Here is a 6,923-nt window from a genome sequence, read left to right as displayed (position 1 = left end):
ATAGTCATCTAGAAGTCCCGGGCTATCGTGGACTCTAATATTCTATCTCTGTACTAAAATTTGGAATAAGCTCTATGCTTGAATTTACTTTCCTATCCTCGTGAAGTTCGATAACGCTCTCTAGACGAGAAACGCTTCGTTATAAAATTGACGCAGCTCGGCGCTTTGCCGGACAACTGGTCCCCTAGCTGTGATTACCCCTTTACACCGTGACGCAGATCGGCGCTTTGCCCGGCAACTGGTCTAATAATTTTGACTATCCTACTCTGTGACGCAGTTCGGCGCTTTGCCGGACAACTGGTAACCGCTCTTCGTGGTGCGCCAGTTTTATAATCTTCCGGAGCTGTTGTTGGATGATCCTGTCGACGTCATTTCTCTATTTGTGTGTCCCGTTGTGGGTCGTCGTCCTGGTATGCGTTGGTCAGCGTCCGTCGTCTTTGTTTAGTATTTTGAATGCTAACAGGTCACGGTCGCTGTCGATGGTCGTCTCGATCAGCTGTCTGTGTCAGTTGTTGACATGTTTTGTACATGTCACGGGCACTGTTGGTGTTGATGCGAATTTGAACCACTGCCCGTTACATTATATATATATATATATGTATATATATATATATATACATTGTAACGTGGCATTTCGGTTAGGCCTGCCCGTTACAAGAGACTCCTTGAACCCTGGGCGGAATCCAGGAATCAGGGTTTCGAAAATCGAGTCGCGGAATAATCCTAGAGAGCGCCAGAACTGGAGTCACGCACCCGAGCTTCGACAGGGACGAAATAGCGCATTACGAACAAGATATTACAGGCTTTTGGTTTTTTTTTATTTTTTTTTTGAGTGCACCGGCTACCCTCCAGCGACCAACTCCGACGCCGAAGATCTTTCGAGGCAAGGCGAAACCGCGGAGATCTCGCGGGAAGGACACCGAGGCTGCGTAGGGGGAGGCATCCAAGGCGGACGCGATTCCCGCTGGCGGCCGGCGCGCCGCAGCCTCCCCGCTCACCCCGCCTACGCCCAACCGAGGCAACAGCGAGAGACCAGCTAGCGACGAGGGAGCACCACCCCGCCCAACCCCAGGACCCCGTAGAGCTGCGCGGGAGACGACATCGCGATCTAGCCTTAAGTTCTGCGCCGCGTAGCGACGACAGGTGCGCGGCAAGTTGCGCAATCCCCAAAATCGATGACAGATCGATTGTTGCGCATTCTTAGGGTGATGACGTCAAGAAGGATTAGCGTGACGAGATCGGCGATGCGGCCATCCAAGATCACTCGAGTTCTGGCGAGCAATATCGAAACACGTGCGTCGCGAAGTACTCTGTGTACGAGTTTTGGTTGGTTTTGTTCTTCTTGTCGAGTGGAAGGAAGTATCACTTGCGAGGGGAATGGCAACCCGGGACCACGAGGGAGTTGGCCCTTTTGTGGCGTGGATGTGGGGCGGTAAGCGCTGTTAACCTTCTTGCGAGAGAATCTCGAGAGATAATTAGTAAAGGCTTGCCGAGGACAGATAGCCAGTGAGGATTGGCGTTAGCGACTGTACTCGAGATTCTTTAGCCGATACATCTGCTTGGTGACCGTAGCCTGAGTTGCGCGTAAGGAAGTAGCGTTAATTTCGGGTGATCGAGGAGATCGAGTCGAGTCACGGGTTGAGCCGAGACATTATTGCCTCGAGTTTGAGTGTAACTGAAGTCCGTTACACGGGGTCATTTTAACTTCATCCGATACAGCCTCAGTTCTCGTATAGGTCGCGAGCAGTCTCACGGGGAGCATTCGAATTCGCGACCGCGTCCCGCCGTCGCAGAGAAAGCGGAGCTCGGGTGCGCGCTAGTAAAAAGATTCTTTGGTGGAGGATAGTCGCGGGTGACGCGACGAGCCTCGTTTCCGTTTGGTTTTTTTTTTTGCATAACCCGTTAGTATTAAGTGGCGATTAGCGCCATTCTGTAGAGGACGATCGTGAGCAGCGCGTCGGGTCCTATTTTGTTTTTGGTTTTTTTTTTGTGTGTAAATTAGCGGTCACGATTAGTATAGCGACTAGCGCACGTAGGCCGTAGAGGTCTTCTGGATCCCTTAATTTTTTTTTTATTGATTATTTTGTTTGCTCTTTCCTTTTTTTTTAAAGCTAAGCGTTTGCGTTTGGGATTGCGAGGACAAACTTTCGCAGTATTGTTATTATTTTTATTTTTTTTTGTATTATCGCTATTTTGAAATATATTGTCTAATTTTATTGCTGCTTTGTGAAATAACTAGTTGGCGTACGTGTGGCGTATCTCTCTCTACCCAAAAATTACCCCTCCCCTCTCCGCGGTACTGAGCTACCGAGCATATGGTCGCGGTATATCGTATTACCGACTTCGAGGCGTGTTGATCACGCCAGGCGCCCAACAAATTTCGCGGTATTATTTCAGGTTCAGGGGACATCGTGGACGCCGAATTATTGTGCGCGTGGTAAGTTCTCGGTCATCTTCTCCGAGTGACCGAGGAGCGGGAAAAATCCACGTCACAATATGTATATAAATATAAAATGAACTATATTACGTATAACATCAAATAAATTTACGTATGGGTACAATATGTATAAAAATGCATGTACGTATATATATATATAATTTATAGTTCATTTTATATGTTTATATCTTTAACATCTTCCGATCTCAAATTCTCATGTGTGTTGATATTATATCTGCGTAGTCCTCGTTTCTAATATGATCGTTCAAAATAAAGACTCTTTTTTGTTTCACTTTATTCATATACGCACAAATTCATATATTATAATCTCTCTATCTAATAAAAAAGTTCTGAACAAATGAACAGGTAAAAAAGATTATAATAACAATAGTATAAAGAAGATTATAATAACAATAGTATAAAAAAAATTATAATAACAATAGTATACGCATGAAGTTGGCGGTGGGGTGAGATGCCGAAAACAAAACAAAAAGCAGAGATGAGTAGGGAGATCTCCAACGCTCGGCTTTTCGTGATACCAGCTAGATTGGAGCGTCGACGTGACACCTAGGCGGCCACGCACCGAAGGTGGCCCATTTCCGACCTGACACCTAGGCGGCCATGCACCGAAGGTGGCCCACAATCGTGTATAGGTATATAGATATACTCGGTCGCTCGAGCAAGTGGTTGCCAATCGCATCCTTGTCCCCGCTCGCACATATGTTTCCAGGAATGCAAGAATTGGGATTTTTCTTGTTTCAATTATGAATGTCAGTGAATAAAAGTATCTCCAGATTTGATAAATTTTGGATTCAATTAGCGGACGCTGAACCAAAATAATTAACCATTCCCAGCCCGAATACTTATTTTTTTTTGTTTTTAATAAATATTATTTTTTTATTGATATGAAAATATGTGACGCCTGGTGTTCTCGAATATTTGTACACGCAGTCTATGTAAAAATATACGAAGCCAGCTCGATAACATTTATGCAAAATGTGCAATGGGCAAGTGGTTGGGGGAAATTATTTTTTTCTCGAACTGAATCTTCCAAAGAATCATCAGCGAATTCCGAGCAAGCTCCGTAAACATATCACGCAAACGCGCGTACACGGACGTAGCTGTAGCGCAGCTGAGTGGATACCTCATGAGGGTGGGGTATTGCGGGACACGGGTTCGATCCCGAGTCGCTTTTTATTTTTTTATTTTGTTTTTTATTTTTTTATTTTGTTTTTTATTTATTTATTTTTTTCTTTTAGAAGAGAACAAATAATTGAAACAATAAAATACCGAGAGTGAATCGATTTGTTCCCCGTTTTTGGCGCCTCATTTTTTTACTTAATCCCCGCCCCTTTTTTATTACGGGTAACTCAGAAGAGAGAAAATAAATGAAAGTGAGAGTGGACCGACTTTTTTTTCCTTACATTTTTTTTTATTTCATATTCTTACTTAATCCCGCTTTCTTTTTTGTGTTTTTGACAACCGAGAAGAGAAAAAAAGAATGAAAAAAAAAACAATTCCGAGAGTGTGTAGATTTTTTTCCATTTTTTTTTTTCCGTTTCGTTATTTGGTAAACCGGATGAGAAAAAATCTGAAGAAAAAAAATGGAGACCGGGTCGATTGTATAAAAACTCTCTTTCAGCTGTTTAATAATATTACCCCCATTCAGCCGTTTCCCCACCGAAAATCTTGAATCCAATCATTGTTTAATGAGATCATGCACAGTATTTCAAAACCCGTAGAAAAATCTGATTTTTGGAGAAATATTCAAAAATGACTGTACAAAAAGATCAGGCGGGTTCCTGAACATTTAAACAAGAAAATAATTATTCAAAATTAGACTTTTTCATGGCAGCAAATGGACCGTGACTTTCGAAAACAATTGAAGAGGTCGTAAATGCTGGGAAAAAAGTGAAATCACCTTCGCATCCGATGAACATTATTCTTGTTATGAGTCTTATAAAAATGTTAGCTAGCCGCAACTTTGAGGGCAAAATCATGAATTAATTACCGTTACGACTCATGACTTCCGGTCTCGAGGTGAGGTTATGCACTTGATAGCTGGCAAATTGACGTTGCCAAATTAACAAGTAAACTAGTCAAATTTATACTAATAACCATATTTTTTTTCATGCAACAACTAATTACAATAAACTAATTTATCATTTATATTAATTTTTTAATCTGCATATTTTGAGGGGATTATCACATCAATCCGCAACGATAAAAATATACTACAGTTGTTCAATACACGCGTGGTCAGCATAATCTCATTAATGAAGGCGTAATGGGATTTGGGGAGGAAACAAAGTGAAGGTAAAGGCATGTAGAATTGTCAGATGAATGTCCGTAAGAGTTTGTTTTTTCCAAATATTGAAGCACTCATGAACAAATACTATTCAAATTTTTGTGACTGAATAACGTCTGGATTTCACAGAACGTCAATAAGAAAAGTGTTGAAAGAATTCTGTGAATCATACTTTTGTTGATTGTTTAGCCGAGTGCACTATAATTGGAATGAAATTAATAATATTCCAAACTATTCTTGAAACAGGATAATAAGCATGAACATGTAACTTGGTATTCAGCAAGAAAAATTAATGCACTCGTTTCCGGGGGGCACCACGAGAAGGCAATCAACACCACCCCCCGTTCCCGTATTTAAATTTTTGGGTTAAATATAGAAACATTATGTATAGAGCCAGTGATTCGCCAGTTAAATCATTATAGCATGTAAACTAGATAGCCATTAGGGCTATATGCCATTTTCCGATATTCACCCAAAAAATTTATATACGGGTTGAAGCGCAGCTCGCAGAGCCTCTGTTAATTGCCAGGTACGACTTCAAACCAAAAAAAAGGAAATACATGAAGCGCAGCTCATAGAGCCTCTGGTAATTGCCAGGTACGACTTCAAAAAAAGGAAATACATGAAGTGCAGCTCATCAAGCCTCTGGCAATCGCCAGGTACGACTTCAAACCAAAAAAAAAGGAAATACATGAAGCGCAGCTCATAGAGCCTCTGGCAATCGCCAGGTACGACTTCAAAAAAAGGAAATACATGAAGCGCAGCTCATAGAGCCTCTGGCAATCGCCAGGTACGACTTCAAACCAAAAAAAAGGAAATACATGAACCGCAGCTCATAGAGCCTCTGGCAATCGCCAGGTACGACTTCAAAAAAAGGAAATACATGAAGCGCAGCTCATAGAGCCTCTGGCAATCGCCAGGTACGACTTCAAACCAAAAAAAAGGAAATACATGAACCGCAGCTCATACAGCCACTGGCAATCGCCAGGTATGACTTCAAAAAAAGGAAATACATGAAGTGCAGCTCATCGAGCCTCTGGCAATCGCCAGGTACGACTTCAAAGCAAAAAAAAAGGAAATACATGAAGCGCAGCTCATCGAGCCTCTGGCAATCGCCAGGTACGACTTCAAACCAAAAAAAAAGGAAATACATGAAGCGCAGCTCATAGAGCCTCTGGCAATTGCCAGGTACGACTTCAAAAAAAGGAAATACATGAAGCGCAGCTCATAGAGCCTCTGGCAATCGCCAGGTATGACTTCAAAAAAAGGAAATACATGAAGCGCAGCTCATAGAGCAACTGGCAATCGCCAGGTACGACTTCAAACCAAAAAAAGGAAATACATGAAGCGCAGCTCATAGAGCCTCTGGCAATCGCCAGGTACGACTTCAATAAGAGAATACTTAAGCGCAACTCACTGAGCCTCCCCGGGTACGTCTTCACAACAGAAAGTGTCATGAAGCGCAGCTATGGAGCCTCCGGTTGACGTCAGGGTACATCTTCGCATTAAGAGCTTTCGATTCAATTTAAATACCTTTAATTTTTTGTAACTTACTGTTCGGCTTGTGTATAGTACGAGCTGATCCGGACTGTCGTACTGCCCGATTGTTGAATGTAGTCTGAGCGAAAACCTTCACTTTGACCATAAAGCGTAGAAGCTCTATGCGATGCTGAAGGCATTCATCACGTTCGTGAAACCAGTCAGGATACGATCTGGCAGTATCTGTAATAATATCATCTATAAGATTGATCAAAAGGCCTTCGCAAGCCCAGTGCGTCTTCCACAATCGATAAAAAGCTTCGAGTTGCGATCTGACGATGCTTTCGAACTTGTCTGTGGGCCGGCTCAGATATGACACCGATGGCGCATTAGCGTCAGCATGTTCATATTCCCGAAGTTCAGTATTCGCTAGGTGCGTGACCCCAGCGCCACCTTACGATACAACTTACGGTGGCTCTTTTTAGATATTTTACGTGTACTAAATGCTAAATAGATGTTTAAAAAATTAAACAAAGTTGAAAAAAATATTATTTATGTTAAAAATGTAAAATTTTACACAGAGCGCATATTAAATTATAAGTTTTTACCTGGATCAGCTGAAAAAAGTAAGTAAAATTAACACAATAACTAAAACAAGTCTCATGTGAATAAGGTTAAGCAGTGTTAAAATCTGTCAAG

The 6,923-nt window shown here is 42.1% G+C and overlaps 1 protein-coding gene across 1 annotated transcript in view; it reads left to right on the top strand.

The window, feature by feature from the left end:
- Nucleotides 1-1,292: 1,292 nt before the first annotated feature.
- The window catches only part of LOC124224763 (uncharacterized), a 32,217-nt gene continuing 26,586 nt past the window's right edge, over nucleotides 1,293-6,923 (top strand). Inside the window, exon 1 of the mRNA XM_046636968.2 lies at nucleotides 1,293-1,432. The gene's annotated coding sequence lies outside the window, so the exon portion shown is untranslated. The remainder of the gene's footprint in view (nucleotides 1,433-6,923) is intronic.

The sequence above is a fragment of the Neodiprion pinetum genome, chromosome 1 (assembly GCF_021155775.2).
Source record: "Neodiprion pinetum isolate iyNeoPine1 chromosome 1, iyNeoPine1.2, whole genome shotgun sequence".
NCBI lineage: Eukaryota > Metazoa > Arthropoda > Insecta > Hymenoptera > Diprionidae > Neodiprion > Neodiprion pinetum.
This window is presented reverse-complemented; position numbering and strand designations above follow the sequence as displayed.